This window comes from Ictidomys tridecemlineatus, chromosome 12 (assembly GCF_052094955.1).
Source record: "Ictidomys tridecemlineatus isolate mIctTri1 chromosome 12, mIctTri1.hap1, whole genome shotgun sequence".
Taxonomy (NCBI): domain Eukaryota; kingdom Metazoa; phylum Chordata; class Mammalia; order Rodentia; family Sciuridae; genus Ictidomys; species Ictidomys tridecemlineatus.
In genome coordinates, this window is record NC_135488.1 from 29,341,475 (window position 1) to 29,354,116 (window position 12,642).

General features: G+C 38.1%; 1 pseudogene; it reads left to right on the top strand.

The window, feature by feature from the left end:
- LOC144368937 (ATP-binding cassette sub-family A member 13-like) overlaps positions 1-12,642 on the top strand; it is a 405,121-nt pseudogene that overhangs the window by 198,716 nt on the left and 193,763 nt on the right.

The following is a 12,642-nucleotide window of genomic DNA, read 5'->3' on the forward strand; positions in this document are numbered from 1 at the left end:
GCAGAGGGAGGGGATGGAGAACATGGTGCATTTTTATTGGTGTCAAGCACAGTGGAAGCCTGAAACTGAATGTAGTCATCTGACAGGTGACTGTTATTGTAGGGATGTAGTATTCCTGTGTGTGAGAACTTTTGTATCTTTAATCAAGGGTCATTAAATATTTATTCACTATCTTCAATAGTGAATGGTTGGCTGATTATAATTCATCACCTACAAGTTCCTGCTTCCATACCGTGGATTTCTGTCTAGGAGCTGTGGCCTTAAACTGGGCGGACGGATCAATGCAGGAGAATCTAGTATGCAAACACTGCAGCGTCCTGGCCAGTTCCCCACCTGCAAGCATCCCTCCCTCTGTGCTGGGGTTGGGACCAACCATTGGATGTAGTTTCTTTATAGCATAAAGAAGACAGACTCTTGACCAACAAGAGTCAGATAGTGAGATTTCCTCCAGGAGGAAGTTGGTGTGTTGTGCAGTCCAAACAAAAATAAGCCTTGTGTACGGTCCTTGAGGTTGGGTCTGTATGTGAGCCAAATTTGAGTTTGCATTTGACATTTCTATCAACTCTAGAAAGTGCTGCAGATGATTAAAAAAAAAAAGTACTACAAACTACAATAAAAATTAATCTAAACAAAATTTTGTACCAGTTGCTCTACTTTATCAGATTCAGGAATAATAGTAGTATAGTAGTACCTGATAAGGTTTGTTTTTTTAAAAAAACATTTATTTATTTATTATAATTAGGTATATACAACATAATAATGCATTTTGATTCATTGTATACAATTGCAGCACAATTTTTCATTTCTCTGGTTGTAAATCATATAGTGTCACACTATATTACAGTCATATATAACTAGGGTAATGGTGTCCATGTTATTCCATCATCTTTCCGGCCCTCATGTCCCCAATCCCTCCCCACCCTCCCTTTTACCAAAAGTTCTTCCATTTTTTCCATGTTTCCCCCCAACCTCTGTTATGGATCAGCATCCACTTATCAGGGAGAACATTCAGTCTTTGTTTACCTGCAAATGCCATAATTTTATTCTCTTTTAATGCTGAGCAATAGTCCATTGTGTGTGTGTGTGTATGTGTATATATATATATACATATATATCACAGTTTCTTTATCCATTCATATATTGAATGGCATCTAGGTTGCTTCCACAGTTGAGCTATCATGAATTGAGCTACCATAAACATTGATGTGGCTGTGTTACTATAGTATGCTGATTTTAAGTCCTTTAGGTATAGACCAAGGATTGAGATAGCTGGATCAAATTGTGGTTCCATTCCAAGTTTTCTAAGGAATCTCCATACCGTTTTCCAGAGTAGTTGCACCAATTTGAAGTCCCACCAGCAATATATAAATGTGCCATTTCCCCCACATCCTTGCCAACACTTATTGTTGTTTGTATTCTTGATAACTGTTATTCTGAATGGAGTGAGATGAAAGCTTAGAGTAGTTTTGATTTGCATTTCTGTAATTATTAGAGATATTGAACATTTTTAAAATATATCTGTTGATCCAATGTATATTTTCTTCAGAGAAGTGTCTGTTCAGTTCCTTGGCCTATTTATTGATTGGGTTGTTTGTTTTGTTGGTGTTAAGTTTTTTGAGTTTTTTTATATGTCCTGGAGATTAGTGCTCTACTTGATGTGTGTGTGTGTGGCAGAAATTTATTCCCAAATGGAGGATCTTTCTTCACCTTATTGATTGTTTCTTTTGCAAAGAAGAAGCTTTGTAGTTTGAATCCATCCCATTTATTAATTCTTGGTTTTATTTCTTGTGTTTTAGGAGTCTCGTTAAGGAAGTCGGTGCCTAATTCAACATGATAAACTTTTGGGCCTACTTTTTTTTCTCTATTATGCACAGGGTCTCTGTACTAATTCCTAGGTCATTGGTGAATTTTGAGTTGAGTTTTGTGCATGGTGGGTGATAGGGTTTTAGTTTCATTTTGTTTCATATGACTTTTTAATTTTCCCAGCACCATTTGTTGAAGAGGCTATCTTTTCTTCAGTGTATGTTTTTGATACCTTTGTTCTAGTATGAGATAACTGTATTTATGTGGGTTTGTCTCTGTGTCCCCTATTCTGTACCATTGGTCTACATGTCTATTTTGGTGCCAATATCATGTTATTTTTGTTCCTATAGCTTTGTAGTATAGTATAAGTTCTGGTATTGTGATGCCTCCTGCTTCATTCTTCTTGCTAAGGATTGCTTTGTCTATTCTGAGTCTCTTATTTTTCCAAATGAATTTCATGATTACCTTTTCTATTTATACAAGGAATGATGATGGGATTTTAATTGAAATTGCATTGAATCTTTATAGTGCTTTGGGTAGTATGGCCATTTTGATAATATTAATTTTGCCTATTCAAGAGCTTGGGAGACCTTTCCATCTTCTAGGGTCTTCTTCAATTTCTTTCTTTAATGTTCTGTAGTTTTCATTGTAGAGGTCTTTAACCTCTTTGTTAATTCCCATGTATCTTATTTATTTATTTATTTATTGAGGATATTGTGAATGGGGTAGTTTTCCTAATTTCTCTTTCAGAGGATTCATCACTGATGTATAGAAATGCATTTAATTTATGGGTATTGATTTTACTAATAAGGTTTTTGATTAGTAATTAACACTGAGATGCTAAACCAGTATCAGAAATTTTAAATAATTATGAGAATTAAAACAGTTCAATTTTCAGGATGTTAAAAGCTGAACATCATTTGTGTTTTATATGGATTTAGAGGATTACAGGCACATCACTAGGTTTGTGAATGAGGAGACAAGGCAGCCCTTTATGTGATCAAGGAGTGTACAACAGGCACCCTTGTCTGTGAATTTGCTTTCCCAGGTTACAGTTACACATAATCAGCTGTGACCCAAAGAGAATATAGAAAAATAGAATATTTTGACAGGGAGAAAAATAGAACACATAACATATTGTAGTATGTAGTTATAACTGTTCTATTTTTATCATTGCTGTTAATCTTTTATTGTAAGATTTCTAAGTTGACCTGTGTCATAAGCATGTAGGTATATATTGGAAAAAAAAAAACAGTGCATATAAGATTCCATATAATCCCTGGAGGTGGGCATCCACTGGGGACCTAGAAACATCCCTCATAAATGGGGGAAACCTATTGTAGTCCCAAGTAGAAAGCAGCCATCACACCTTTTGTGTAGAATACTCTAGTTATAGAAGACTATAAAACATAAAAGTATATATAATATTATAATACACTTTTATACTTAGATATATTTTATTCCCTCAAACTTGTAGCTGCTTATTTTTCCTCTTTTTAAGGTTGCAGAAATTGAGGCTCAAACAGGCTAATTTTTCTTAACCCCAAGTCACACTGTTCTAAGTGGTGGAGCTGCACTTGAACCTAGGCTTTCTACTAATGAGTTAAATTTTCTGAACATTCCTAGCTTTTGTGGGTGATGCTCTCTACTCTAAGGATCCTCAAAGTTGAACACTCATTCCCACTGCTTCCATTATGCTTTTTTAGATAGAGCAAGTTGTGGCACACAGAGACAAATAAAAAGCAGCCTAATACACACACATGATATACCAAAGCTTGCAGAGCCATTATGTCATTTGGGTCATTGATGCTATGTCCTACTTTTGTTCCTCAAGTCTTGACACAAATGCTACCTCCACAAAATGCTGAAAGGCTGGACTCCCCAGCCTTAGCTGGATCCTATCCCCTCCTTCTCCTGCTATAGGCCTGGTATGTTCTCTTGCCATCTCTGACTCTCCCATGGAAGTTGAGCTCTGGCTGTGCTCACTCTCACACTTGTGGTACCCAATGCAGTTCTTAGCACTTGTGGTTGCTTAACAAATAGTTACTGAGGAATGATGTGCAGGGCATTTCCAAAGACACATCCAGCTTCTGAGAGTAGTTATTGTCCCAAAAGCATAAGCTTTGCCCTAGACACTCCTAAATCCAGATCTTTCTACCTCCTAGCTCTAGGGCCTTGGATGAATCACTCAGGTCTTGTGAGTGTTTGGTTTTTTTATTTTTAAAATGGAAAAAAAAATCAAAACAGTTTAAATTGTTGTTCCAAAGATGAATAAAGACTTATGCCTGGATGGTCAAAATGGTCAAAAATGTTAATGGTTCTTACCTATAATGGAGTGGCATGTGAAATTGTTGCCGTTAACTTTGGAGGGACAATGGAATTAAATCATACCTATTCTACAAAATACACCTTTATCTTCATGGGTTGTTGACAGATAGCAGTCTTCCCTGTGCCAAAGTAGAAGACCCAAGAATTTCCCAAGTCCCCTTTTCTCTGAACACTTGGATCAGAATAGGTGTGAAGTCTCCTGTGGATATAAGTTTTCAGACCTGCAGCTCATTAAATGCTATACTTGCACATGAGTGTTAGAAGTTATCACTGCCTCTGAAGCATGCACAAAGTGGTAGCTTTCCCTTGCTGAGACCAATATAACTGACATGAGCAAATTAAAAGAAGACAGATTGGTTTTGGCTCATGTTTTTAGTCTGTGGTTGGCCAGCTCCATTGCTTTGATTCTGAGAGGAAGCAGAACATCAAAAAAATAAAGGGTGTAGTAGAGGAAAACTTCTAGGCACATAGTGATCAGGAAAGTGTGCATGAGAGACAAAGAGGAGAGGGTGGAGACAGGTACACCTGGGACAAGATCCAGTCTCAAAGGGCACATCTCCAGTAAGCCATTTCCTCCAACTGTGCCCCACCTGCTTACAGTTTCCACCTCCTCTAGGCCGTCCATTCAGCTATCAATGAACTAATAATTCTTTGACAGTTTCAGACCCTCATGATCCAATCATTTCCCCAAAAGCTGTGTTACAGACCAGATCCAAACCATAACATAAAAAGACCAAATATTAGACCAGAAAGCTAGTAACTTAGTTGTGAATGTTAAACCAGCATGAGTCAGTTTCCCTGAGCCATAAAGAAATGCCATCTTTGAGAGTTGTTGCACCATCCTGAGTTATTTCTCCATTTCCTTGAAAAGGAAAATTAAAATAATTTATTTTGGATTATAAGGAGACTCAGTTATTGTTGAAAAAGCTCAGACTTGTTCGTGTCCATCTTTGTAGCCACTGGGCTAATCAGGAGGCTTCCTGGTTGTATGGTGTTGTCTTATGTGTGGATTGCTCTTATTTCCTGCTTTCATAGACACTCAGTGCAGAGCACAACTTGTGGGAATATGGGTCAAGGTTTTGTTTTTTTTTTTTTTTGCGGGGGGGGGGTGAAGCACACTTATTAATGAAATAATGCATCCACCTTCAATAGAGTTATATTTACTTATTTATAGTTATACTTGTGTGTTAGGAAGAACGAGTGTTCCCTTTAAGTGACATTTTATCTGTTGTTAAAAAAATAAAAAACCCCAGGAAATCCTTTTAATATTTATCATTAAGAAGACTGAAATTTTGTGGAATGCTTGGCTTGAATATTTATGAATTTTAACTTTACAGAAAAGACAAAACAAAACCAACCTACAAAGAAGGTCTGTTTCTTCTGGGTGGATGCTTTGTTCTTAAATGTTTTGTTAATTTTTGTGGTTACATGACCAACAATGCTATCTCAAAGAGAAGCCTCAGAAATATTTCTAATATAAGTGAGAGGCTTATTCCCAACATTAGTATATATAAATGAGACAGTTCAATGTTCTTTTCCACACCTGCTTCTCTCTTTTTCTTTTTAATTATTAGTTCTGGTTGGGTTTTACATCTGAGATGAAAGTAAAGAGCGGCAGGAATAAGAAAAGTCAGTCCTGCTGTTTCCACGTTAGCTTTGCTTGTGTATATCATATAGTCTGCAAAAACCTTGCTAATCCTTCATTAGCATTATTTTAGTAAAAACTAGATAAATCAGTTGAAAAAAAATCGACTTGACCAGGCTACAGAAGGCTGCTCCCTGTTGGAACTGGAAGCTGAAGAGGATGCCAGTGGTCAACCATGTCTGCATGTTAAGAATTATATGCTTATAAATTCTACTTATAAATTAGAACTGAGGTTTCCATGTTTTCCTTGTATATCCCGCTAGGGCAATGCAGACCCCTTCCAAGAGCCCAGTCTGGACACATTCTGAGGGATAATACCCATCAATGCTCTCTGTGTTGGCATTGAGGTTGGGGGCTCCCAGTACTGGCCCAGAACTCAGAACATTGAGACTGGAGTTCTAATCCACACTATCAATTATGCATGGTCTCTCTATGGAACAACCTTGCCAGATATAGTGCCCTTGATTGTAAACTGGGAATCATTAAGAGAGCCACAAATGGGGTTGATGGAAGTCTTAGCATGGTGCATGGCACGCAGGCAGATGTTATTCCTTCAATTCACAGGGCATCATAATAAGTTTTCCATTGTTGTAACAAAATACCTGAGGCTGAGTATCATAAGAGGAAAGAGGTTTATAAAGCTTAAATTAATGAAAGTCCAAGATTGGGTAGAATCACCTTGTTGAGTCTCATGAAAGACCTATTGACTATATCATAATATTGGCAGATGGAATTGTGATAGGAGAGGGTAGGGAGAAGCTGGGTTCACTCTTATAACAATCTATTTTCTCAGGAACCAATCTCTGAGACCCAACCCAGTCTTTTCATCCATTATCAATTTCATTGTGAAGGTGCTTGTGACCAATCATATCTGATAGACCTCACCTCTTAAAGGTTCCACTACCTCTCAATACTACCACACTGGGGACTAGGACTCCCACACATGAACCTTAGAGAGACACATTCAAACCATATGCAAATCCTTGCACAGAAAATCAAGGAAGATGTCTCAGGAGTAGCCACTAAACTGAGACAGTCCCCAAGGCCTGGTCTGCCCTGCACAGCACCTCTACAATGGAGGAGAATCCTGCTCAGGGGCTCTCACACAGGAGTGCAAAATCTTAGGAGCTGGAACCTTGCTCTGTTTTCTGGGCTGTTCCCTGTTTCCATCCCCTGGCTTCTGCTTTGCTTTTTTATTCACCAGATTTCATGCCCACCTTCTCCTGGTACAACGACAACTTCTCCTGACGTCTGTTCTCTTCCTCATTCTCCTCCCTGAATAGCTGTGGCCTATTAAAAACTTGTTGTACTGTCAGTCCTGCCATGCCCAGAGATTTAAACCAGATTTGAAATCTCTGTGTATATATCATTTTTGACAGAAGTTACCCAATCAACAATATTTCTCTTAAGCAGTTTCCATTTTCCTGGCAACATTTTCTACTATAAAGGACTCGGTTCTACAGTTACTCACTTTCCTGTTGTGGGGGATACTTAGGTTGTTTCCTATTTTCTGATTTTTCCCAATAAGATGATGCAAAAATTATGAACAGGGTCCACCACCATCTCTGTGGATCAATTCCCAGAAATTACTGGGTCCATAGATATAAACCTAAAGTCCTGTGATGGTGTCAAATAACTGATTTCAAAAACTATCATACACATTTGTGCCCCTGTATGCTTTTGACCATCTGTCACAATCTTTTCATCATTTCAAAACAAAACCAATGCCTCCCACTCACATTTGGGATTTTCTAACTGACCCCTTTCCTAGTCTCTTCATGTGCAGTGGAGGGGGGCTGGGAATCAGGGTGAGGATATTGACTGTAGTGATATGATGAACTTGGGTAACCTAGGCTGGAGTTTCATTATTTTTTAAATTTATTTTTTAAAGCATTTTTAGGATTATAGCAAAATTGAGCGGAAAGTACAAAAAGGTTCCCATTTAACTATCCCTCACTAACCCTCACCCAGCTTCTCCCACTATCAATCTTCCCCACAAAATGATACATTTGATACAATTGATGAACCCACATTGACACATCACCATCAGCCAGAGCCTGTAATTTACCTTAGTAACCTAAGGTAAATTCACATTCTGTGGCTTTGGACATGTGTATAATGACATCTGTTTTATATTATAGCATTATACGGAGAGTTTCACTGTCCTAAAACTCTTTGTGTTTTGATTTTTCATTCCTCTCTCCCACCAAACCTCTTGCTAGCCCTGATCTTTTTAATGTCTCCATACTTTCACCTTTTCCAGGGTGTCAGAGTTGGGAAGCAGGCAGTATGTAGCCTTTTCAGATTGGTTTCTTTCACTTAATAACATGCATGTCACTTTCCTTTTCATGGTCTGATAGCTCATTTCTTTTAAGTGCTGAACGGTATTCCATATTCTGGATGAACCACAGATTATCCACTCACCGACTGAAGAACAAAACACCTTGTTTGCTTCACAAGTTTTGACAATGATGAATAAAGCTGCTTTATTCTTAGTTTCCATCTGTACATCTGTGCGCAGGGTTTTGTGTAGACATAAAATTTTAACTCATTTGGATAAATACCCAGGACTCAATTACTGAGGCATGTAGTAGAAGTATGATAGTGTTGTAAGAAACAACCAGATTGTCCTCCAAAGTGTCTTTAGCATTTTGCGTTCCCACCACAAATGAAGGAGAGTGCCGGTTTCTCCCCATTCTCTCTCTCCAGCATTCAGTGTTGTCTTCTGATTCTAGCTGTTCTGATGGTCAAGTGGTGGGATCACACTGTTGTTTTAATTTGCATTTTCATGATGACATATGATGTGGAGTATCTTTTTATATGCTTAGTTTCCATCTGTACATCTTCTTTAGTGAGGTGTCTGTTATGGTCTTTGGCCAAATATTTAATGGTGCTATTTGTTTTGATATTGTCGACACTTAAGAGTTCTTTGTTTCTTGTTTGTTTTTTTGTGTATTTTTGAGGTAGGGGTGGTACCGGGGATTGAACTCAGGGGCACTTGGCCACTGGACCACATCTCCAGCCCTATTTTTATTTAGAGACAAGGTCTCACTGAGTTGCTTAGTGCCTCATTTTTGCTGAGGCTGGCTTTGAACTCACAATGCTTCTGCCTCAGCCTCCCTAGCCACTGGGATTCCAGGGGTGTGCCACCACACTTGGCAAGTTCTTTGTTAACTTAATTTTTCTTGCCTCTAAAACAGAAATATCTTCCCTAACTTCTACATACATGTTTTGCTTGTGTCAAATAATCTAATAATTATTTGCTTGTGTCAAATAATCATAACAATGATTTCAGACTATACATTGCAAGGTAGTACACAAAGATGAGAACATATCAATATTTCACCACTATTTGGATCTGTCATGCATGTGCAGTGATCTATTCTGTGGTCAAACCTTGCTGTATTTTAATCTCTCTGTATTTCTAATGTCGCATCAGGTTTTCCATTAGAACATAACTTCTAAAGAATTCATTTTATCCTATATTTCTTACAAATTTCTATTTCTGTTTAGTATTCATTTTCTTCTCCAACATTATCACTATTTATACTTTATTCATCCATGTTCCTTTTGAAAAAAATTTTTAATTCTCCTCCTCTTTGTGCTCTGTTTCTTAAAAATAAATATTTATTTAATTCCACACAGTAAAATCTATTCTATGAGTCTGACAAATGCATAAAGTATGAAACAATCCCCACAATTAAAATACAGATCGGTTTAATTCCCACGACCATTTCTACTTCTTAAAAGAATTCATGCAACTTGCCTCTGCAGGTGGATTTTTCTTTGACCAGGATGCACACTCTTGATGTGTCACCCCAATAACAAATCCAACTAGCAGGAATAGAATGAGTTGCTCAATTTCTTTGGAGGTATAATACGTGTTTCTCAGTTTCTTTTAGAAATTTCCACCTTCTACATTTAGTACGTGCTTTGTACATAATAAGTCCTAAATAAATATTGATTTATGAGATCCTGTATATTTCTCTTTTTCTCCCTTTCCACACACAGATGTTAAGAAAAAGAAGAAGGTACTTGTCTTCAGTGCAACAACAGGCAAAGGATTTGGACTACATAAAATATATATGAGATATAACAAATTGTGATATTATAGTATATTTGGATCTGCTTGAGAAACATATCTCAAATTGGAAAAAGATTAAGTGCCTTTCAAGAATTTTCTTTTGTTTGGTATAACTTATAAAATTTCTATCTCAACCAATTTCATCTCTTCACACTTGATGATCACTGATTTTGCCTGTTCATGTCTGCCATCAATCCACAGTTGGTGTGGCTGGTCCAGAACCCTTCCTGTTTTTCCTTTGTTCATCTGCATTTTGTCTGATGACTTCCCTGGAGTGGGGAGGACCTGCCAAGTAACTCTCCTGACTCTCTCTCTCTCTATGCAGTTAGAACACAGATTTCATTTTTAAAGTGTTGGGGACCACAAATCAAGTCAAGATGGCGCCTGGCAGTTTGCCAGGAGGAGTGGTTTGTGAGGCAACGCCACTGGAGCCATTAAGTTGGTGGAGATTCCTTATTGGCTAACTGCTGTACCTAGATGATGTTAATTGAGTCAAGCTGTGTGTAATCAGTAAGGTATATATACCTCTGCTGTTTTGTAATAAAGCGGCTCCTGCTACCTTGGGTGCCTGCTACCTTGAGTTCCTGCTCAATTCCCGCTGAGTTTCCCTGCAATAAAGCAGTGTCCGCTTCAACCTGCAAGTTGCTTGTTACCTCCTAGTTATATTGCCCAGCTGGACTGCAGCATTAAAATACAACAAATTTCATATCATGGTCTCTAAATATACCCACAAGCTATGAAAGTTGAGATTTGATATTGGAGTGTGCCTCAATGTTATAAAGACATTAGTACTTTCTACTCTAGTGCTTGGAGCTAAGGAGAATGCTGGCAAGGAATGAGGTTCAATCTGTGTGGGACTGGGGACCACGGAGAGCTGGAGAGTGTGGCTATGCATATAGAGTCCTTTTCAGAAATCTCCAAAGACAAGGTTTTTTATTTATTTTTTTATTGTTTGCATCATGTAAATATAGCAAATTTAAGAAGTATATGTTAATTAATTTTGAAGTTTGAGTAATACGATAGATGGTCAGATTGCCTGTGAGAGATGGGCAGTTTCTTCCCATCCAGGTTGCTTGGTGAGTGGGTTCTCTTTACAGCATTGTCAAGAGGGCTGTAGATGTTCCTTGGGTGTGTGACTCAGTGGTCCCCATTGCACATAGCATTTAGAGATGGACTTTGGATGAAAACCAGGTTCAGAGTAGAGTTTGATCTGTTTTTAAATTTTTTTCCTTACTTTTGGGGTACAAAAAGAACAAAGTTTTTCTACTCAGTTCACCTATTCAAATGTCATTTGTGTCATGCCTTTAGGAGCAAAGCTGAGATCCAGGATCATGATCTGTGCCTGGTTGTATCCTCCTGAGTCACTGTGAGTCTGCAAAACTTCTGATTACTTGACTTTTGTTACCTCAGTATTTTTCAATACTGCAGAGCCATGATTTTTGCACAGTGAACTTCAATTTAGGTTTGCCTTATTTCCTTGGGTCAGGCTGTGAATTTTTGCCAGGAATATTGTAGGAGTGAGGTGTGTCTCCTTGTTCCCCATGGCTTGGCCTATGGTGCTGGTGAGGAGACCCATGATCACCCAGGTGAGGCAATGTCTGCAGGCTTCACTTGAAGTTTAATTTCCTTTCTTCTTTATTATTTTTTGAAGAAACATTTAAGATTCTCTAAATTCTACTTTTTTTCACCCAACAGTTTTCACATCCATTGATATTCCTTGCCCAAATTAATTATTATTATGCCATTTGCCACATGGTGATTTTTGTAATTCTATCATTCATTCCACATGTTTCATTCAGTTGGCATTATTTGGAGGATGAACTGACTCTTTACTGAATTACTTATTTATATCAGTAGCAACTCACAGCTTTTTATTTTATTCAATGATCTACGTACGGTTCATTATGATAATTATTTATTTCAATGATCATATCCCAGCAGGTTTAGGAATGGGAACTCCTTAACTTTGGCTTCTATGCCTTATAATACATTCCCTATTTCTTCTTTGAAAATTTTCTTACTTTCTGATGGAACAAGATGCTCTAGGATCACTCTGAGCCTTCTAGCCCTGGTGCCAGAATCAGCCATTTCTCCAAGAACTCCTAGCTGCTCTGTATACACATGGCAATCGGGGATTGCTAGTGGGTTCTCACTTGGATTAAGTAAGAGAGTCATGTCTTTATTTGCTTCTTTGTGGAAAACCGCAAGCTCAATTTCAACCCAGTAGCACAGCATCCATTCAGCATTTCCTCTTTCCTTATTTGTTATAAACATTTTCAGTGTTCCTGAACCTGCTCTATTCTCCTATATGCAGCCAATCTGCCAAACTCTCTACAGTGCTGTGCTACCTGTGGCCCTCCTGTGGGAACCTGCTCCACTACCATCCCACTTTATGCTGGTCCCATTTACTAATCTTGTGCTTCTGTCACCAGGTAGGGAGGGGGAGAAAGAAGGGAGGAAGGAAAGAGAGATGGAGAAAAGAAGAAAAGGAAGCATATCCTTGCTTTATGGAGAAACTGTTTTCTACTTCTCTCGGTGATATATCACTTTTGCTTGTTTTAAAAAAATTATATTTAATATTTTGAGGATGCTTCATTTGGGGACTTAGGATTTCTTAATTTAAAATAGCCTCAAAGTTCAATATTTTTGACAGCCTGGTGTCTTCTAAACACCGAGCTATCCATCCTTCAGGCTGGAAAGCTGGGGCCCATCCTTGCGTTTTCCATTTATAAACATGCATTGTGGAATGTTGTAGGGCCCAAGTCTGACCTAGAGTTGACTT